This window comes from Vulpes vulpes, chromosome 2 (assembly GCF_048418805.1).
Source record: "Vulpes vulpes isolate BD-2025 chromosome 2, VulVul3, whole genome shotgun sequence".
Lineage (NCBI taxonomy): Eukaryota > Metazoa > Chordata > Mammalia > Carnivora > Canidae > Vulpes > Vulpes vulpes.
In genome coordinates this window covers 145413861-145436741 of record NC_132781.1, presented here as the reverse complement: position 1 = coordinate 145436741, position 22881 = coordinate 145413861, and the positions used below count along the sequence as shown (strand labels likewise).

The window sequence follows — 22881 nt, the reverse complement described above, 5'->3', positions numbered from 1 at the left end:
AGGCCCTGAGGATTCAGGAAATAATGTGCATGGACTCCTCCCAGGCCTGGCCAGGAGAAAGTGCTCCATAAATGGTATCCTTGAGAGCCTTCTTGAACAGGCAGGGAGCTCAGTGCGAGAAGGGCTGTTTGTTCCCTCCTTGGGTCCCTGGGCCGCCTTGGAAGTTTGATGGTCTGAACACTGTGCCTCTTGCAGCTCCTCCTCCACGGGGAAGGAGATGTCGGGAGATTGGATGCTTTCGACCCTGGAGCGGCAGGCGTTGGCCACAGGAGTTGTCCCCTCCCCACAAACCCCCTGGCCACAGCCTCAGTAGTCACAATCCACTGCTCTCCACCCCACCAGGAGACAGAGTGGGGTATCTGGTGGGAGGGGGTGGTGCAGGGAGATTCTGTGGGGGAGGAAGGTATGTGCTCCTCCATTTATTCACCCACTCATTCGCTCATTCCTTCTTCCACAGCTGTTCACAGAGTCCCCGGATGTCAGGCCCCAGCTGTGCACTGGCATATAGAGTTTGAGGCTCCAGTTCTCTGGAGGAGCTCACAGTTCCACGGGGAGACCCTCACTCTCAAGGGGCACCAGAGAAGGAGGCTCTCGCATCCCCGTGGCAAATTAAGGATGCAGGAACGCTTAGCAGCCACCCACCAAACGTCCCTCCCTCCGTCCCCTGCAGAACCCACCTGGCTTCACCTTGACTCTACATCACCTCCCTCTGGTTCGAGGTTGGGAAAGAGGCTGCGGTCAATGCCCTGTCTCCCCACTGCCCACCACTAGGCCGCTCCCGAGTGGGCCGCAGCCGTGGTGGCTCTCGTGAGGCTGGCTTTACAAAGAGCTGTCTCCAGGAGCCAGGACCAAGTCCAAGAACCTGCCTTAACCACGGGAAGATGTTCCCTCTGTTTGCAGGGGAAAAGGTAGACGCTTCAGGCTGACACTGCAGCCTGTGTTCCAGCTAAGTGGGATTCTGTTGTTTGGTCATTTAACAAACACGGAGCCCAGTGCTACGCAATGCAGTGGGCAGAAGATAGAATAAGCCATATCCTGGCCATTTACAAGCTCGTGGCCAGAGGAGGGGGTGACATTTCATAAAAAGGGACTAAGGAGAGAGGACTTTTGACTGGCACGTACTTATGGAAGAAGCTGGCTTTCCAGCTGCCCTTTGAAGATGGCTTGGTTGGGATTTGCACTGCGGTGTGTGTGTGCACGTGCACGTGAGCACAGAGATAGCTCTCCAAGGAGGACGATCCGCCCCACCACCCCGGGGAATGGCCCGGAGGTGCCAATGATACTGATAATCATCACAGCTAACATGTATCCTGTGCTCACTTGTGCCAAGCATTATTCTCCACCCTTCATTATAGGAACTCACGAAACCTCATAACCACCCTGAGATTTGTTAAGCACGACGACTATCCCTATTTTACAGATGAGAAAACTGAGGCAGCGAATGACGAGCGCTGAGGTCCTGCAGCTGCTGACGGCTGTGCTAGATCTGCACCCATGCAGTCTGTGTGTAGAGCACACGCTTACCCACGGCGCCGTTCTGCTTGTGAAATGTAGAAAGCACAGCATATGCTGAGGGAACAATGAATAATTCAGCTTGGCAGAAGCACAGGGTATGTGCCATGGAGACAAGCCTGGAAAGGAAGGTGGGGGCCTTATTGATGAGACTCCGTGATGCGAGACGAGGCAGCTCGCCCTTAAATCTGGGCCATGGGGAGCCATCGAAGGTATTTGAGCTGTGGAGTTACAGGAAAGGCAAGGAACAGGGAGACGCTCTCATCTCCAGCCAAAAAGGTGTACCAGCGGGGCCTCCGTGCCTCCCACCGCCCTCGGCTCCCTCCCTGGGTTCGCCTCCCCTCTGCCACCCAACACTCGAGTTATACCTTTCCCTTTGGGAGGGCACAGACGCAGGCAGCCCTGCTTCCCTCTCTGCTGTGTATCACCTGGGCAGCCCCTCTCTGCTAGTGAGCACTTATTTTTAGAAGCGTTTGACAATCGTCCAAAGGTCTAAGACGAACAGATGGCCTGTCTTAAAGGCTCGTATGTTCGCTAGTTTGCACTTCTGACAAACGGTAAGCGCACTCGAGAGCACGCCATAAACAGCACTGAATGAATACTCAGAACACAATTTAGCTAATGCACGTCATTAAAATTAGGAGTGAGTGATGGCCAAGGTTCCCTCTAAATGCCTGCCCGGTGATGCAGCCGCTCCCCCGGCGCCCCGGGCCATGACGCATACGCACCCCGTGTTCCCCCTCGGCCCCCATCCAGCGGGGCCGCATCTGTATGACGGCACGGCAAGGTCTGCCCTGAGAAGCGACACCCCTCCTTGGCATCGGGGTCCTGGGTGAAGCTAGTGACCCACTGGCCCAGGACGAAGCCTCAGAATGTCCTCGGACGCAAAAGCAGCTCCCTCGGTGCTCTGGGACGTGCGTGCGGCTTTCCCAGTCCTGTCTCCCAGACAGCGAGACGGCTGTCGTCTGCCACTCTCGAGCAGCAGGAAGTGAGCGTCGCACCCGCTTAGCCGGGGAAGTCTGTCTCTGTCTCTCGGGTGAGAGCCTCAATTCATCCGGAACTCCCGGCCTGCAGGGAGATTCCAACTTCCAGGGAGTCACAGGGTTGGCTTTGCGGGGAGGATGTGATTTCTTGGAGAACCATCTGCAAAAGTAGACTTGGAGCTTCAAAGTCACCCAGGGACCCGGGACAGGGAGCTGTAGGACCCGACTGCTTTTGCTGGAGGTGTCCCCAGGGGACTGACCACTGGGTTTCTGGAGTCCCAGTGGTGGTGGGAAGGTGGGCGAGTGCCCCTGTCCAACACCCTGCAGCACCCAGGACACAAAAGACCCCAGCAGGTGGCCTGGCCCACGACCAATTCCATGAGTGGGAAAAGATCTTCCTTTGAGTGAAAACGTGAGAGAAAAGGTTGTTGTGGGGAGAAAAACAGCCCAATGAATTCCCAAAGGGGCAGGTTCTGTACTGCTGTGCTTTGGAAATAAAACCCACTGGAGGATAGATTCAAAGGAGGGAACCTGCAGCCTTCTAGGAGGAGCGCAGGCCGTAAACAGGCTCCCATTCGGAGTCACCCAACAAAAGACAGAAACTGATAATGCCCGTCTGGAGGGACAGTAGGCTTCAGAATGCAAATGTGCCCAGTCACTTTTTGTGTGCAGAGCATCACAGGCCAGCAACCAGGTGACTTCAGGTAGTGGCTGCATGAAAGAAAGCAGGAGTTTTGTGGCTGGTGTACATCAGGGCTGCTTAGGGATCTGTCCCACCTCAGCAGCCCAAGTCACCCTGACCATGAGTCCTGCATTAATTTGCTGCCACCGGGGATGCCTGGGTGGCTCAGTGGTTGAGTGTCTGCCTTCGGCTCAGGTCGTGATCCCGGGGTTTCAGGATCGAATCCTGCATTGGGCTCCCCAGGGAGCCTACTTCTCCCTCTGCCTATGTCTCTGCCTCTCTGTGTGTGTCTCTCATGAATAAATACATAACATCTTAAAAAAAAAATCTGCTGCCACCAATGTTGCCATTTTTCCAGAGGCAGAAGGGGTCCCCAGTGGCTGGCAACCTTTGAGTCAGGGTACGTAGCAGACTCAGGGCTAAGGACTGAGAATCAAGGATTCTGGGCCAGGTGACCATAAGCCTGGTCTCTGTCTGGACCTCTGTTCTGTCGTGGAGGGAACATTGCACTGGCCCGTCAACCTCCTGTGTCACTGGAAAGTCCATTCTGACATCAGCCAAGTAAGTACCTGCTTGGAACCGAGACCTTAGGGTACAGCTCATCTCCAATATGAATTAAAATCTACCCTCTTGACAGAACATGAGAGACACTTAACTCTGGGAAACGAACAAGGGGTAGTGGAAAGGGATGTGGGCTGGGGGTTGGGGTGACTGGGTGATGGGCACTGAGGGGGGCACTTGACAGGATGATCACTGGGTGTTATGCTATATGTTGGCAAATTGAACTCCAATAAAAAATAAAATTAAAAAAAGAGAAAAAAAATCTGCCCTCAATGAGCCCGAGTCAGACCCCTAAAAGATATGACTACAGCCTGCTGCAGCAGAGCAGGAACCCAAGCACACACACCACCTTGGGGCCTGAGGGCAGATGAACCAGATATTCTGAAACTCCATCGAAATGGCTCTGGGTGGACAGGTTCCCGAGACCAGAGAGGGTCTCTCTCCCCAATCTCAACCTGTGCATGTGTGAATCACAGACCGCACACGGAACACTTCGGAAAGACTGAGGCATCCTGTCAGTGGAGGCACCAAACTCACAGCAAATGTAGATGTCTGGAAAAATAGCAGCTGACATCCAGGAGACCCAGCGGTGGTGGTGGGCTCCTCTGACTGTGTGCAGCCAGCCCGGACAGAGGCCCCCAAACTTGGGGCAGGGGCGCGGCTACCAAGTCCACCCTGCAAGTGAGTGCAGACCAGGATGGGTGCAAAGCAGTAAGGTATGGTGGGGACTGAGTCATCCAAAGAACCCAAGCCTTGTTGGAAAGGGGCAGTCCTCCTCACATCTGGTCTAGGAAACCAGATTTTAAAAATACGTAGTGGCTCAGTGGCTTAAGTGTCTGACTCTTTTTTTCTACTCAGATCATGGTCTCAGGGTCGTGAGATCAAGCCTTGTCCTGGGCTCTGTGCACATGGAGTCTGCTTGGAAGTCTCTCCCTCCCTTTCCCTCTGCCCCTCCTCTCTCCTTGTCTTAAAATATATATATATATATATATGTCCCAGGGCACCTGGGTGGCTCAGTTACGCATCTGCCTTTGGCTCAGGTCATAATCTCAGGGTCCTGGGATCGAGCCCCACACTGGGCTCCCTGTTCAGTGGGGAGTCTGCTTCTCCCTCTGCCCCTGACTTGTGCTCTCTCTCACTCAAATAAATAAATGAAATCATATATATATATAAAACATCTTAGTGTTTAAAGCACTATTCAGGCCAATCGAAGAATGTTTGCAGGTTGAATCTGCCCATAGGCTGCCAGCTTAGGGCCTCTCATATTTTGTGAGGACCTCAAGATACCCCAAACATCTTCCAGCACACTGGCCGGGCGGACACCCTAGGGCCAGAGTGGAGGTAGCAGTAGCGACACCACATGCACCCCATCATTTAAGGTCCTCACCCCAGGGAATAGGATCGTGGAACCTTGCATAGCTACATTCTGAAGAAGAAGAAGGGGAGTAGAAGATGAAGTTGAGGCCAGAACTGTCCTGTGTGTCCCATGTACCGCTGTCTGTGGGTGCATCCCCACATGCAGCTGAATCTTTCCTGGTGGGCCAGGTGCGTGCAAACCAGGGAAATCTCCTTCCCCAGAGCTACACAGGAGCCCCAAAATAGCCAGCTCGGAGAGTGGGACCAAGCAGTCAGTCCTCCTTCAACCACTCAGGCCAGCCCAAGTGTGCCCTATCCACCTACTGAAGAGTCTACTAGATAATTATCCCTTTGTGCCTTCCTTTCTCCCAAAGAACTTAGGAACCCTCCCACCCATCACCCACTAACAGTATCTCAGGCACTGTTGGGGGGACTGCCCCTTGGGGTGCTTGTGAATGCAACACGGTACAACAGAGCTCCTCTTACGTCCCACACTTGCATACACTTGACCCACACACAGTCTACACTCCACAGTCACATATATACTCACTTACTCACAGATACCCATAATTACATACACACACACATACACTCACAGATAACTCACAGTACAGACACACAGATTCACATATATCCTAGACACACACGCACACACACACATGCACTCCCAGATACCCTGCAATCCCAGGCACACACCTGTACACACACATTCACAGATACACGCACACACACACAGACATTACACTGACAATTTGCTGCAAAGTGGATCAGGGGCTGGTTGTCATTCTTGGCATTTTGTCTCCCCTGGGTGTGCAGCTCATCTGTCCACACTCACACCACCAGCAGAACTGAAACTCAGAACAGCAGGACCCCTCCGGAAGCCCCCGCCTGCCCATGACCTGGGTTCCCTCGGGGGATCTCTCTCCTTGGCCATGGGAGCAGAGAAACTCATGTGCCCATAAGAGGCATAGCCCGGGGTCTCTCCTTGAGGGGCAGGTTTTGGGGAGAGTTCTGCTTAATCCCCTAGGGGGTCCCCCCCACACCTAGAACTGCATATCCCTGCCCACAGTCCTGCCAGAGCTCCCCACACAGGCCATCCTCACTGCCCTGCACACTCACCCAGCTTCCCAAGGCCCCATCCCCTCTGATCTCTGTCCCCCCAGAAAGGCCTTCCCGCCTTCTCAACAAGGGGCCACCCATCCCAGTGCAGCTCTGCACCTGCACAGCTGTCCTCCTAGCACCTTCCTCAGCCTGCAAGAACCTGGTTGTCCCCCTGCCATGAGAATGCCCTCATCGGCCGTGCAGAGGGACCCCATCTCTTAATTCTCTGCCAATCCCCTCACATAGGCTCAGAGCCTGCACCTGCTAAAACCTCAGCGAGCATTTCTGAGATGACAGCCAGCAAGCGACGGAGGCGAAGCACAGCCTCCACTGGCAGGGTCAGGGAGAGAAGAAGGAACAGAGTTGCCCCCTCCTCTGCGTCCCTTGCCCCGCCCTGCCCAGGGCACTGAACGCTTTTCTCTTAAAAGCGGAGGGATCCTTTGAAGACATTATGCTAAGTGCAACGAGCCGGTCACAGAAGGACTAATGCTGTATAATTCCACTTCTGTGAGGTTCCCAGAGTAGTCAAATCCAGAGAGAGGGAAAAGGAGACTGGTGGTTCCCAGGAGCTGGGGGGGGGAGGGGGGGGGTGGAGCGTTAAGTGTTCAGTGGGGACAGAGTTTCAGTTCTGCAGGAAAGTGTCCTGGCTGGTGCTGCTGGGCGCACAACAAAGGGAATGGCCTTAGCGCCACTGAAGCGTTCACTCGAACATGGTTAAGATCGTAAATTTTACGTTATGTGTATTTTACCACAATTCAAAAAAAAAAAAAAACTGGTTGGGATCATACAGGCTGGGCAGGCAGGTAGGAAGGAGAGGAGAGAGGTCTCGTGCTACAGAGACAGCCAAGGCGCTCAGGGCCCATCCTGAGCTATGGCCCTCACGTCTCTGGCTCCAGGCTTGGAAGCAGGAAGCTGTACAGGCTGTAGTAGCGAGACGCAGCCTATGGAGGCCTTGGCCGGATGGCGGGGGGTGGCAGCTGTGGCAGCGTCCAGGGGACACGTCGCCTGCCAAGTGAGCCCTGGCTGGCGTTGGATGCAAGACCTTCTCTGCTTCCGTGCTGTACCAGCCTTCCCAGGCAGTGACTGCGCGTGTGCTGTAGTCGATGGCACGGCTTCCAGGGCCAGGCCACGTTAGGACAGGGGACCTCAGGAGACTCTACAACTAGGGGCCCTCTCCCCTGAACGCAAGGGCCCGAGGCATGCTGCAGCAAAGCCCTCCTGGAAATCTCGTCCAGAGGACTGGACCTCTGACAGCTTTCAGACCCTGCCGGACAGAAGTGCCCGTGTTTTCTCTGCTCTGTGCCTGGAGAGATGGGAAGGTGAGTGTGAGGCACAAAATGAAACATTTTGCCATGTTGGGGGGGAAAAAACGTGGAGAGGATTGTCCCCTTGAAATTTTCTGAAATCTTTCCAGGCCTGTAACACTTGAAATTTTTATTCATTAAATTTGGATGAGAAAACCCAGCTCTTCATATAGTCATCATATTTCACAAGCCAAAAACCAGGACAAGTAGCCAATGGCTAGGATGCAATATTTGAAATCAAAGCTGTCCTGGAAAATCTAGGTCACACGGCCACTAATTATACAGAACACATATGTTCAGGTCCCTAAACTAACCCAGGGCGTTTAGGTTTTATAAATGATATTTTAAGACTTTGATCATATCCATTTCTACTTTCCTCCAAATTTTTGCTAAAACAGAAACTTTCCTATGTTACCAAAATTTCTAGAAAATTAACCTCTGTGGATGGAGAGCTGTTCTGGTAGATATTCTGAGGTCCCCCTCAGAAAACATGGCCCATCCCCCCCAATGGCTTCCGGAGCCCACATGGCCCAGCTCCCTTCACTGATGGACCCCCAGGCTGCAGGGCAGGAGTTCTGAAGGTGGACCTAATTTGCTGTGATGAATTGTGTGCATGCCCCAGCGATCAAAACTGCAGCTGAGACCGATTATATTTAATGATTGCGATGGTTCTTGTGGAAACACGTCAGTGTATATACCTCTGCCCAATCAAAGAAGTCCAGCCTGGCACATGGCAAAGAGTGATCCCTGCCACCCAGAATGGGAAGAGCCGCCCCCTCCTCAGGAGCTGGTCCCACTGACAGAGCTGAAGAACACTGGGGCCCAGCCTGCAATGCCTTGTCTGCCCTTCTTGTCTACACTCAGTTTCCAACCCAAATGTGGGCACATCATCACTGCCCACACACCTGCCCCATCATGGCCTTGTGGGTCTCCCCTGTACCTTCCCTCCCCCCACCAGGCAGAAGTCGCTGGTTTCCAGGAGGCAAACCAAGAAACATCTACATCCCCAGTCTGTCCCATCCCTCTCAATTGACCAGAAGGGTGTGTGTGTGTGTGTGTGTTTTCATATGCAGTTTTAGGGTGGAAAGAAAGGTGGGCAGGTAAGCACGGAATTAAGAGCATATATGGAAGGTGACATGAAAGCAGTGTAGTTCTTGGAACTTTCTTAGTACTTGATGCTAATGGATGTGTAGCTGGCTGGCTGGCCAAATGGATGGATGGAAGGAAGATGGATGGCTGACCGATGGGTGGATGGCTGGCTGGATGGCTGGGTAGACAATGGATGGGAGGATAGATGGCGGGATGGTGGATGGAAAGACAAATGAATGGGGGACCCCTGGGTGGTTCAGCGGTTTGGCGCCTGCCTTCAGCCCAGGGCCTGATCCTGGAGACCCGGGATCGAGTCCCACGTCAGGCTTCCTGCATGGAGCCTGCTTCTCCCTCTGCCTGTGTCTCAGCCTTTCTCTCTGTGTGTGTCTCTCATGAATAAATGAATATAATCTTTAAAAGAAAAGAAAGAAAAGAAAGGAAAGAAAAGAAAAGAAAGACAAATGAATGGATAGAAGAGTGGGTGGATAGCAGATGCATGACTAGTAGGAGAAAGAGGAGAGCATGAATACCTAAGTAGGTAGGAGGGTGGGGGGGTGGTGGAAAGACAACGGGCTTTGGAGTCCAAATCCCACTTTAGTCACTTACTGTACCTGTGACCTTAGACAAGTCACTTTGTTTCTCAAAGTTCCTGTTTCCTTGCCTGAAAAGTGGGATGAATAGCACCCACTCATAGCCTTGTTATGAGCTCCAAATTAGATAACATGGACACAGTGTTCACAACATGTACAATAATATACAGACGTTCAATATTGTCATAATCAATACCAACCACGAGGTTCTTCCATCATTGTCAACTCGAAAGCATGGATGACCCCACACTTCTGATGTGGCGCCGTCAGAAGGAAGGATGGAGGAGACTAAGGTGGTGCCCTGGGTCAGGGACACAGCTGGTGGACAGTGCATCCAGGTCTGGCTTCAGGGTATGGGGGGACCAGTCACTGAGCCACACTTGCCTCCCCTGCTCAAACACGCAAACCATGCAGGTGGCATACACTCCCCATTTCTGCCCCTGGAACCCTCTTTTCCTTGCAGGTATCCTATACTTTATTGTCCTTCCCAAGCCTCAGCTTTCTGGTCTGCAAAATGGCGAGAGTAAAGGGCACTCCTCGTGGTACCAGGTTGTTGAAGCGCCAATGGGATAATACTTACCAACCAGGATGTGTTGCAGCAGGAGCCTGAGACTCAGAGCCCAGGTGGGTAAGGAACCAGGTGGGACAGACCAGGTGGGGTAGTGCTGAACTGGGGAGCACATCCCTGTGTCTAAAAGGGTACAGCTGGTTGCTGCCACACAAAAGTGTGGTCCAGGGTTTTCTAGGTCTGATTTGCAGAAAAATCAAGAACTCTAGCCATTTAGTGGGGTGGTAAAGAGGACAGAATCTGGGGCTGGTGGCCTGGGCCCAGCACTGACCAGCTCTGTGGCCTAGGGAGACTGCCTCTCTGTGCCTCAGTTTCCTTACTTTAATAATAGAGGCATTAACACTGTCTGCTGCTCAATAAGCACTATATGTTAGCCACTGTAATTACAGGAAATCCCCATTTTTGACACACAGATCACCATTTAAAGATTTCAATATCCCTGGCCATGGCCTCTAAGTTTTCACTCCATGAGGCAAAAATGTTCAATGTTACTATGGTGATAACTTTTCATGGTGTGTTACTCCTCCCCTCAGTGGGAGAGGAGGCTGCCGGGGTCCTTCTCCATCATTCTGGAGCACTTGATGGGGGGGAAGGAGTTGGCACACTTTCATAGCCCCCTGGGAACTCCAATCCCTGCTCCAGACAATTTCAGCATCTTGTGTCCCCCTCACCATACCTCCTTATCAATGTGCTATTTTTTTAAAAGATTTTATTTATTTATTCATGAGACACACACAGAGAGAGAGAGGGGGGGGGGGGGCAGAGACACAGGCAGAGGGAGAAGCAGGCTCCATGCAGGGAGCCCGACGTGGGACTCGATCCCAGGTCTCCAGGATCATGCCCTGGGCTGAAGGCAGCGCTAAACCGCTGAGCCACCGGGGCTGCCCTCAATGTGCTATTTTATCCAAGACCCAAAGAATATAAGATGCTCCAGTATTTGATGCAACACAGTGAACAAAAGAAATGACTAATTCAAGTATAACACACACGTGAGCCAGTCCAGTTTATGAGGTGTTACGAGAAGCTGTGTGTCGGTGAAACGTGGTAATGCCTAACAACATATTGAGCTCCTTCTATGTGCCCAAACTGGGCCGCCAGGTCTCCATACATGATCCTTACACCTCCCGACTGTCACCATTTTACCCATGAAGCCACAGAGTCTCAGAAAGGAGAAGCGGCTCTTGCTACATCATACAACTGGTCAGAGGCAGGGCTTGGATTTGCGTCCAAACGGCCCAGGCTTCAGGCTGCTTCCTCTCCTCTTGCTGCCCCCTGCCCACCCCCCTGCCACCGAAAGGAGACACCGCACCAAACCTGTCACCACCTCCGCCCAGATCCTAGGACACAGGGCATCTCACTGCAGCCGTGGGCCAGCGCCCGCCAGTCCATGTTTGATTTTGTCTGAACTCCAGAAGCAGAGCGAGTGGGGCCACGTTCATTATTGACACAGCAAAATTAATTTCTGCCATCTCCTCCCTCCCCCTCCGTGCCCGGCCCCCACCCCTCGCCTCTCCTGTGAGCGCGGACGCACGGCTGCTGACTGGCGCTCCTGAAATGCCAACTTGCATTTCTCATCATTAATTTCTTTCTAAATGTCATTAGTAATTGTTCCTGCTCGACCAAAGAGCGCAATCCAGGCTTCCGCCAAGAGCACCCGGTTCTCGCCTCTCAGCTGGCGGGGGCCGAGCACCCCCAGCCAGGCCAGACCCCGGCACCCTTGCAGGAGGCAGCCAGCCCCGCTCCCAGCACGCTGCGTCGGCAGACAAAGCAGGCCTCGTGCTTAACAGGAATGGGCTCCACGACAGAAAGCCGCCGCCCGCGGAATTGGCGGAGTGCTTCGAGGCTCAGGCTCTGCCGCCAACCGGGCGGTCTGGGTTCAAGCCCCACCTCTGCCACTGCCTAGCTGTGCCTCAGTCTCCCTAGCTGCAAAACGGGAGAAGAACAGCGCTGACTTCATAGGATTGGCCGGAGGACGAATCAGGAAGCTCGATGCAGAGGGCCCCCCCGCAGTCCCCACGGGTGTCTCTGTTACCGTTATCCCCCACCTGACCGGGGTGAGGTCGGCTCTTACCAGCTGTGTGACGTGGCATGATATGGAGTCTCCCATCTGTGAGAGCCGGACATCACAGCAGCTCCACCCCAAGGCCGCCCCCCCGCCGGCTGGGCACTGTGCCCCACATTCCACGAAGGCTGTGCTGCGCCCCCACAAGGAGCCTCCGCGTCCAGGGGAGGATGGTGAGCCTCAGACGGGAGGTCATATGCCCAAGGTCGCAGTGACAGCAAGAAGCTACTCTGAGATTCACCCCCTCCAGCCCTCAAGGCCCTAATCTTTGCTGAACGTGGGGCTGCCTCTTTGTCTAAGTCGGTGGGGGCTGGGGGCAGGGCTTTGTACAGTCAGCCTCCGGGAGCCTCAGACCCACCCGGCACCCACTGGTTATGTAGGATTGTCATTGTTCCTGAGAAACTGAAGGCATTTGGTCCGGGCTGGGACCGCGCCGGCAGGGGCTGGGCTCCCGGCACACACAAGGGCCGCTGGCTGGAGGCTCCTGGCAGCTCCTGGCAGCTCCCCCATGCCCATCTGTCGCCATGGCATGGTGCCCCTCTTAAGTTGGTTGGCCCCCCGCCCTAGGGCATGAATGACAGGCTCTGATGGGCAGACAGGCAGCCTGAGGCTGATTCCAAGTGCCATCTCTGCCCGGAGCCGGGCCTTGGGGGGAGCCCCCCCGTCCCCACCTGGGCCTCCACACACTTCACTGCTCATGCGGGCAGATCTTGGGTCTCGTGAGGGCATCTGGGTACACCCAGACACAGGCTCCTCCCAGGGCTTGATCCCCTCTTGCTCCTCTCAGCAGTGACCACGGTAGCCACTGCTCACCCCACCTGCCTGGAGTGAAGCCATATCACTCTCCTGCTTGCCCCTAGCACCCAGCACCCAGCACCCAGAGGCCTGTCCTTGGCTCCTAGGGGACTGAGAGTCCCCTTCAAGCCCACTGCCTCAGCCTCAGGGCTGAGAACACAGATGTTAGTGTCAGGCTGCCTGGTTCATAGCTCTGCAACTCTAGCAGCTGTGCAGCCCGGGGGAGCCTCAGTTTACCCATCTGTGACATGAAGATCATAGGATGCCACACTTGTGGGGTCTCCATGAAGTCTCAAAAGACTACACATGTGAAGGGAGGTAACTGGGCTCCCAGGAAGCACTCAGAAAATACTGTCTCATTTTTACTATGTTGGGGTGAGTGGCTCAGGAGAATTAGGAGCCATCTGTGACCCCCACTCGTTCTCCCCAGACGCAGACCCTAAATAGCCACACTCAGCCCCTCAGGAGGCTCAGCCGTCCACAGTGGTCACAGTGGTAAGAGATGAAGATGCTGGAGACAGGGAAGGCTGTGCCCCACAGAAGAGTAAACAGATCAGGAGACACAGTGAGAGGGATCGCTGGGTGGCTCAGCGGTTTGGCGCCTGCCTTCGGCCCAGGGTGTGATCCTAGAGTTCGGGGATCGAGTCCCACATCTAGCTCCCTGCATGGAACCTGCTTTTCCCTCTGCCTGTGTCTCTGCCTCTCTCTCTCTCTCTCTCTCGTAAATAAATAAAATCTTAAAAAAAAAAAAAAGAGAGAGAGAGAGACACACAGTGAGAAAGGAGGAAAGCCCAGGTGCCCCAAGCCTCCTGTGATGTCACGGGGACATGTCAGGTTATGCGTAGCGTATGATGGAACTGGATGACACACCATATGTTATACTACATTATGCCACAAGCATACAGTCAACATTCGTTCTGTTTGTCATCTGTTTACTGTTCCTCTCCCCACAACATTTGAGGGACTTGCGCCTCCATGTGTCCCCAACACCTGCATACATCTGGCACAGAGAAGTTGCTCGGGAAATACTGTGGGCTACACTGAGCATATCATGCGTGACGGACTGAATGAACGAATGGACGAGGGAGTGAACCAAAGGCCTCCAGGCACCCAGACCACAGGCGCAAGGACACAGTAGTGGCAGGGGCTGACCAAACCTGTGCCTGCTGCTGGAGGCTCGCAGGCACCACTACCTTTGGTCTCACCGACACCCACAGGAAGGAGCTGTCATTACCCCCCACCTACTGAGGCCCACAAAAGGTCAGTGACTTGCTCAAGGTCACAGAGCTGCTCCCAGGTTGCCTACCCATAGTGTGGGCTGGGTGCGGCCACACCGTGTTATCACACCGAATAGAATCCACTCCGTGAGGGCAGCCCAGGTGGCTCAGCGGTTTAGCGCCGCTGAGCCTTCAGCGCGGGACCTGATTCTGGAGACCTGGGATCGAGTCCTATGTCGGGCTCCCTGCATGAAGCTTGCTTCTCCCTCTGCCTGTGTCTCTGCCTCTCTCTCTCTGTATCTCTCATGAAAAAATAAATTTAAAAAAGCTTTAAAAAAAAAAAAAGAATGGAAGATAGCAGACAGATTTAAAAAAATATATTAAAAACAAAACAAAACAAAAAAAGAATCCACTCCGTGAAAGGCTCTGGTGTCCTGCCCTAGCGGGGAAGGCAGGATACACAAAGCGATCCTACCCTGGAATATGCCTTGGTCACCTGCAGGAAGCCTTAGGTTATTTTTTTTAATTTGTTACAGTTTACTTTTTTTTAAGATTTTAAAATTTTTTTTTATTTATTCATGAGAGACAGAGAGAGAGAGAGGCAGAGACACAGGCAGAGGGAGAAGCAGGCTCCATGCAGGGAGCCCGATGTGGGACTCGATCCCGGGTCTCCAGGATCACTCCCTGGACTGAAGGTGGCGCTAAACCGCTGAGCCACCTGGGCTGCCTGAAGCCTCAGGTTCTAAGTGCTTTTCACACCTGAGCGCTCCACCTTCATGCCCACCCAAATCAGTAGGTCTTACCCCATTTTATAGACAAGGACACTGAGGCCAAAGAGGTACCAATGTCTGCAATGGAAAATGATGGAACAAACTGGTGGCTACTCCAAAGCAAGCCATAGGTTCTCACTCCCTGGAACCGCTGCTGGGTGTCACCAGGCACCTCCCTGTTGCTCCCCGAGGCTAAGCCCGGCCAGGCCCAGCTCCCCCTGCAGCCGTGGGGTGGCAGGGACAGGGCTGCCTTTAAAGTGGGACGGAGGAAGATGCTCCTACTCACAGAGAACTCAGCCAAAGAGTCAAATGCTAAGTATGTGCCTAGAGCACTTTTAATTTTTAATTATTATTAGTTATAATTATCTGGCTGGATCTGACAGCACGAGCGCGCAGGCAAGGAAACTGGCTCCTCGGTTACCCATCTTATAAGGACCAGGAATTTGGGATGCCTGGGTGGCTCAGTGGTTGAGCATCTGCCTTTGGCTGAGGTCATGATCCTGGGGCCCTGGGATCGAGTCCTATATCAGGCTCTTTGCAGGGAGCCTGCTTCTCCCTCTGCCTGTGTCTCTGCCTCTCTCTGTGTCTCTCATGAATTAATAAATAAAATCTTAAAAAAAAAATAAGGACCAAGAATTTTAAAAACCTGGGCTCCTAGAATCTGCAACCCTAGATGACAACCCTCTTTCTTCTTCTCCCTTCCTTGTTTGTGTTCTCTTTCCTTGATTTTACTACTTTCTAGGAGCTCAAAAACAATGGTAATACATATAGGGAGAGATGGAGGGATGGATAGATAGATGGAGGGATGGACGGATGGATGGCCAGACTGATGGATGAATGGATGACAGAGGGAGTTTTACAGCCCAAAACTCACATATGGGCAGGAAGTCAGGTGTAAACATAGTTATTTCAATCTGCACTGGCAAAGGGATCAAGGGGTTAAACCAAGGGCCAGAGAAGCTAAAGGAGCTAGAATCAGGGAGAGCTTCTCAGAGAGGGGACCACCTGAGCTGGGCCCTGAAGCCTGAGAGGAAAGGAAGGGTGTTCAAGTACAAGGATCAGCAGAGCAGCCAGGAAGCATCTACCTCGCTGAATAGACCAGGTGCATGAAGCAAGGTGTTCACCCACCTCCAGCCCTCTCCTCTGTTCCCTGGACACCCCAAGTCTGTCCATGTCTCTGAATCTGCACTGGCTGTTCCCTTTCCCAGAAGGTCCCCAGCTTTTCCCCCACACTGGCTCCTTCACAAGCTTCAGGACTCTGTTGAAATGCCAGCCTTCTTTGGCCACCCAATCCTCAACATCCTCTTGCCCTTGCCCTGATGCATGCACACATGCACACACGCACACACACGCACACATGCGCACACACACACACACACACACACACACACCGTTTTCCATCACCATGCAGTGTTATACTGTCCTCAAAATTCTACAGTTTGGAATGACCTAGTTCATGTATTTACTGACTTATCGACGGCATCTGCCAAAGAATGACAGCTGGGTGAGAACAGGGATCATACCTACCTGTGCACACTTGTGCCTTGGACCCCCATGATGGCACCAACCTACAGTAGGTACTCGGTGTATATTCTTTTTTTAACAAAAGATGTTATTTATTTATTCACAAGAGACACACACAGAGAGGCGGAGACACAGGCAGAGGGAGAAGCCAGCTCCATGCTGGGAGCCCGATGTGGGACTCGATCTCGGGACTCCAGGATCATGCCCTGAGCCGAAGGCAGATGCTCAACCGCTGAGCCACCCAGACATCCCCTCAGTGTATATTCTTAAATGAAAATGGAATGAGGGGAAGGGTCAACTCAAATATCCTCGAGGGCTAAGAAGGAAGGGTCCCAGTGGAGCTCAGAGCACGCCCCTAGCTCACAGACACCTCCCCCTGGCTGGGTACCAGGATTCAGCCTGGCAGGGCCCAGCTCACCCCATTGGAAGGGCTCCAGGTTGCTTGTTAGAATACCTAGCTCTGCTTTTAATCAATTGTAATCATTTAGCTGGAAGCGGCATGATTAGGCACACACAAGCAAACAGCGTGAGCTAATCCTTTAAATGCGCCCGCTCAACGCAGGGCTGGCCGCTTTGCCGCTGCAGGCCCCGGCTCGGGGAGCGCTTCCTGCGGCCCCTCACTTTGTCAATACGGAAGCCTAGATTCCAGGGCACAGGGCAGACCCACTGCTCCCCCCGGCCCAGCTCCGGCCCATCACGGAGGTCTGAGGAGCACAGGAACTCCCCCTGTCAAAGAGACCCTTCCTCAGGCTCCAGGCTGTGTGTGACTCAGCGAGGCCGCCAGAGGGGGGAAAAGTGGCAGCACCAGGAAGCTTGTGGCCTTTTGCAGTCCCTGTCTCCATGACCAGCCCTAATCCTTCCTCTGCTCAAGCGGAGCCTGAGCTGAACTCACCCCATTGCTTCTCACTAGGTTTGCGGGCTTCTGGCCTCAAGTGCCAGCCTAGAAAATGCCAGGTACAGGCTCAGCAGTGCAGAAGTGGCCCCAGTGTGTTTCCACCTGGGCCCACCTGCGAGCAGGTTCTTTCGCAACCGCTGTTAACCGCTACTTGTGAGCTACCTGCTTGGCCCAACTACTAAAATAGTTTCTGGGTCCCCTGACATGAAGGCTTTTTATAGTTCAGCACTGCAGGCCTCATTTAAATCTATTAGCTCATATAAATGGCAATTCATTTAAACTTTGGAGGATTTCTGTTTGCCTTGGTGGCAAAGACAATTTGGCTTTGCATGTGGCTCTGCCATTTGCTTGTGACCCTGGACACACCACCTAAGCTCTTGGAGTCTCAGTTTCCAGATCTGCAAATGAGGATCATAAGAGCACCTATTTCATGGGGCTGTGCTGAGACAATCCATACAAAACACTTAGGTCAGAGCGTGGTCTCCTGGAAGGGAGCCACCCAGGGGAGGTGACTGCTCGAACTATTTCTTGGCCGATTTCATGGGGAGCATGTCCACCCTGTTGAAGGCCAGCCTTGTATGGCTAAGTAATTTGCACACTCCCTGCGTGCAATCCCTTGGCGACAGTGAAGAGCAGGATACAGTGAGCCTCAGGATGGGCAGAAGGACATGCCATCCCTGTCCAGTGTCCGTGGGCACGGAGGTGTCCACAGGGATCCCCAGACAGCTGGGCAGGGTGGCTGAGCCAGCCCCTCCCCTCAGGTCAGCTAACCCCTGGCAAGGGGCCCACAGGGCCCCAGGCCTTCATCTGCTGAGGCCTGAGGCTGGAAATGCAAGGCCAACACCCCGGACATTTTCGGAGTCTGTGGCTTATAGAGTTGTGTTGCAGGCCCCCCACCAAATCAACAAACTACCCTCCACTGAGCCCCGGGCAAGGCAGAAGGAAATGGTCCAGGGGAAAAGCTTGGGCCAGAGGCAGTGAAAGCTGGAAAGGACTTGAAGCCCCGGCCTCTGTGGCCTTTCTACCTCGCCTCCCCGCTCTGCACACCCAGCTTCTCCCTGAGCCCCAGTGTGGGTGTCCTGTGCCCATGGCCTCCACACTTGGCTGGGTGCCGCAGATGGAGAGACTCAGCATCTCACTGTGTCCACGCTCAAGCCAGAAATCAGGAAATCACAGCAAAGCCTAGTGGAGAGGGCTCTGGAAAGTCAGCTGACCCTCCAATGCCTAACGCTAAGAATATGCTAATAGTCATGGTCACGGTAACGTGAAGAATAACGGTAAATGCTAATAATAACCACAGGTAGTGTCAACCACACTCTTCCTATGCACCGGTCACTGCGCCAAGGGTCTCCCGCAACAAAGCTACGAGGTGGGAACTGTTAATACTCCCGTTTTCCAGATAAGAAAACTCTGGCCTAGCGCTGGGAAACAGCGGAGCCAGGCTGCAAATACAGAGCTGCTTCACAAAGACCGTGTGCGCTCCCTGCCTCCCCGCTGCAGCATTTCAGACACCTCTGCCGCCAGGGACCTTCTACCTTTCCTTCCTTCCGTCTGTAGACTCTTCCCCACACAGTGGACATCTGCAGTGTCCACCAGCCTTGGCTCCCCTCCGCCACCCGGGGCCAGTGGAGCAGAGTTGGACAGCTGACCATCAACCGCCAGAGCTCAACCATCAGATCCCCTCTCCAGGGATCTCGAGCCTGCTGCTGGCGTGCTGGCTGTTTCCTGCAGTCACTGTCTCTGGGCTGGCCGGGGGTTCCGTCCGGCTACCTGCATAACCAAATCCCCACACTAAATCCCCTCTTTTGAAATATCCAGGAGTGTCTGTCTCAGCAGAAATGACAGAAGCCACGGCAGCACTGGCCAGCATTTTCCCTTCTAGAGATGAGCCCAGAGAGCCAGGCTGCAGGAAAACACAATATGAACCAGAAAGAGGCAGAAGGCAGAGTGTCACCACCTTGAGACAGGGGCACTTGATTCTCAAAGACTGGGCCACCAGAAACTCCACACCACTTCCGGCAAACAAAAGCCATCCAGCGTCCCTACAAATCCATTCCTCATCCTGCTCGAGCTAACCCCAGAGACGGATGCATGAGCCGTGATTGTCAGAGGGCAGCATGCACGCCCCGACCCTCTGCCCACTGCCAGAAGTCTGTGGCTGCTGCAAGCAAGTGGACAGAGCTTAAAATGCGTGAAGACAAGTGTCCCCACACTTTCACAGCAATCTGCCCACATCTTCTCCTGGCCAAGGGTCCCCTGAAAGCTCTTTGGAGTCAGGCTGGATCCCCATAGCCGAGCACGCTGCCTGAGCTCCCCGGGTGCATGCGTGCGTACATGTGTGCATGGATGTGCGTGCGTGCATGTGTGTGTGTTCAGGAACCTTCTCCCCTATCTCTCCCCCACCTCCAGCCCCTGGCAACCATTGGTGTTTTTTGTTCCAACAGTCTTGCCTTTTTCTGGAACACCAGGTAAACAGAACCACGTTAGTATGGCGCCTTTCGAATCTGGCTTCTTTCATTTGGCATTTGCTATTCATCCAAGTGGCTGCGTGTGTCAGCGGCTGCTTTGTACTGCCAAGCAGTGAGGCACTGCATGCATGTAGCACACCTGTCCGTCCGTTCCCAGGTAAGGGACAGCTAAGAGGTTTCCAGCTGGGGGCCAGCATCCATGGAGGTTCTGGTGTGAGCATGTTTTTCGTGCTCCAGGATAAACATGTCACGGGAGGGTTGCGTGGTGAAACGTTAAGTGTACATTTGACTTTACAGGGACTCAAGAACTATTTTGCCAGGTGGCCACACCACTTCAGGTTTCCAGCAGCAGCAGGCGGGGGTTCCAGCTGCCGCTCCGCACCCTGGCCAGCACTCGGCACGGCCGACTTTTTGCTTCTGTTTTGATCATCCTGGTAAGTGTGTGGTGGCCTTGCGTTGTGGTTTTCATTTGCACTTCCCTGATTATAATCATGTTGAACGTCCCCACATCTTTGGTGAAGTGTTGAAATGCTCCACTTGTTTTACAGGGGATGTTGCCCTTCATTATTAAGTTTTCAGGGTTTTTAAAAATATGTCCTGGATATAAGTCCTTTATCAATATGTGACTTGCACGTACTTTCTTCTGATCTGTGGCTTTTCATTTTCCTAACAGGGTCTTTCAAAGACTAGACTTCTTAAATTTTGATTCAGGGTAGAAATCGGGTAATACCTCTTCCCTACTTGGATTCCCATCACAGTGGGGATAAAACCCAAACTCCTTTGCTGTCCTTCAAACCCCACCATGACAAACTTCCACCTCCAGCCCTCTCCACACCACTGCGCCCCACTCACTCTGCTTTAGCCACCTTCTGCCTTCTGTCATTCCAGCAGTACGCCCAGCTCGTGACCACAGGGCCTTTGCACTCATGGCTCTCTTCCATACACTCCTTCTCACCAGCCAGGTCTCAGCTCAAATGCCACCTCCTCAGAGAGGCCCTCCCTGACCACACTCCCCAGGGATTATCCAACCTCACCCCCATCACACTCCAGCCCATCACCTGGTTTTATTTTCTTTGTGGTGACCATGACAGGACACTGTCGATCAATCCCTCTTGAATGCAGGCCCTGTGGGTATTTCTCTGTCTCATTCACCACAGTCTTGGCCATTCCTAGATCTAGTGTCTGGCACGTAGTGGGCCCTCCATGTACATGCTCTGAACAAATGGATAGCTAAGTGTAGTTCTCTCTCCTGCTCCTAATCACTCTGATATGAACGTGTTCCAGTCTGTCCAAAGTCCTCTTTGGGCAGAGCCAGACGAACTCAGAATCAATCAGGACTTTCACCTCCCTCATCCTGGCAACAGTGCTCCTATTAATGCATCCTAAGAGAACATTCTCTTCGGAGGTAGACAAATCACTGTGACACAGCCCAAGCCTACCAGGGCCAAATCTCATCACTGTTGCCTCTATATTCACAGCAGGAATTTCCAGTTTTACAATGAGAACAATCCTCAGCCTTATATCTTAAGACCTCTTGGCTCAGAGTCACTTGTGCCAACAAACATTAGTTTCCCTGAGTCTCCCCACAGGACCTCAAATGACATACAGCCAGGAGAGCCAGTCAAGGCTCCAGCAAGGGCCCTGCCTCCTGCTGTACACACAAACCCCCACATGTCACCCCAGGGAAATAAGGCACTTGCCCACCAGCCCCAGGTTCTGTGTAATGATGATGAAAACTTCAATGCCTGAAAAACCCTCCTCTCAAAAACCCAGAAAATTGCTATTCAAGTTACTTAAGGAAAGCCATTATTTGCATAGATCGGGTGTCGCTACAACACTTCTGCATTTAAATGGTCTGTAATTAAAATCATTAATTGCAGAAAATAGTCACTCGTTAAGGCTATAATTTAGTGAGGTTCTCGGCATTTGAGGATCTGCCTTAAAGGTTGACGGATGACCCAGGAAACCACCAACTCACAGGAACCATTCTGATGCCTGGGACAGTCTGCAGCCCCGGGTGCGCATGGCTCGCAGCGGGATCGGTTTGAGACCACAGCTCTCTGGGCCTCCGTGAGGCTCCACGATAACAACGGAGCTCACAAAGGCGAGACGGGGCAACCTTTCTGGGAAAAACCTGCAAGGGAGGGAGCATCCCTTTCTCGGCATCCAGGACAACGTGGGAGGACCAGAGGGCTGAGCGAGTTCAAAGTTTGAGTAAATCATAGTTTATAGGAGCTAGTGGCTTTAAAAGAGGCCTGCCGTGTTGAGCTATAAAAAGCCGGAGTTGTCTGGGGACCCGGGGTCTATTTTGGTAGCTGCACCAAGCAGGTGAAGCAGGTGGGAGGCGCGGTAGGGCGGTGCTCAGGTGCAGGAGGCTTCCCGGACAGCCCGCTGGGCAGGTGCTGCCACTGATCTCGCTTGGCAGACTGGGGGAGGGCCCCTAGCCATCCTCAGCAAAGCCCTAGCCATCCTCAGCCAAGGGGCATATGCTCAGTTTGTGGATCAAGGTGGGGGCAGCCCTGGGCCCCGGGCAGGGTCACCACATTGCAAGTGGCACTTGGAGCTGGGACCCCCTCTCGAGGCCTGGGTCCACATAGCTAGGTCCCACATGGTGACAGTGTGAAGGCAGCTCTGCTTGCCCAGCCCTGCCATGGGGCCAGCCCACGGGAAGGGACCCTGACTGTCTGGGGGGTGAATGCCCACTGAGCCCTCCATGGGCTCTGGGTGACAGCTGTCACGAGCTGTGCAGCCAGGACAGGCCCAGGCCGGGCTGTGCGGGTGCGCTGCAACACAGTGAGAAGTCTACCCTGCACAGGCCACGGCTAGACCCCTTCAGCCCCAGAAAGGAGGCACCCCAGTGCTGCCCCTCAGCAACCTGATGACATAGCCTCAACCCCCAGGAGGGGTGTGGTGTGACTGCTGAGTGCAGGCTTGGCACTTGCCCAGGTGTGCAGGCAGGCATGTTTCCAGTGGGCAGACCCTGTGGGTCACAGTGTGCACGGCGCTTGGGAGGCTGTGACAAACGTCAGCTTTCCTTTCCTTCTGGGCACAGGGCACGATTACCTACCTCGTCCCCTTTGGAACTGGGCAGGGCCGCATCACTGCCTTTGGCCAAGACAACACAGGAGTGGGAGAGGTGTGCCACTGCCCAGCGGAAGCTTCGAGAGCTGATGTGTGGTTCACCACCTCCCTTGTGCGGTTTGTGGAAAATGCTGTTATTCTCGGTGTACAGTATCAAGGCATGTCTGCGTGTACATGTGGTGTTTCTGGGATGTCCACATGGTGCTTCTTTTTGGGGTGTGGTCTTATGCACACTGTGTAGGTGGTATTCTGTGTGTGTGTGTGTACACACAGTGTTTCTGGGTGGACATGTGACCAATCCAGGGTTACAAGAATTTCATGCA

General features: G+C 53.5%; 1 protein-coding gene across 7 annotated transcripts in view; it reads right to left on the bottom strand.

Annotated features, from left to right (window-relative positions):
- Positions 1–22881, bottom strand: part of ZNF423 (zinc finger protein 423) — a 345703-nt gene that overhangs the window by 5711 nt on the left and 317111 nt on the right. The window lies entirely within an intron of this gene.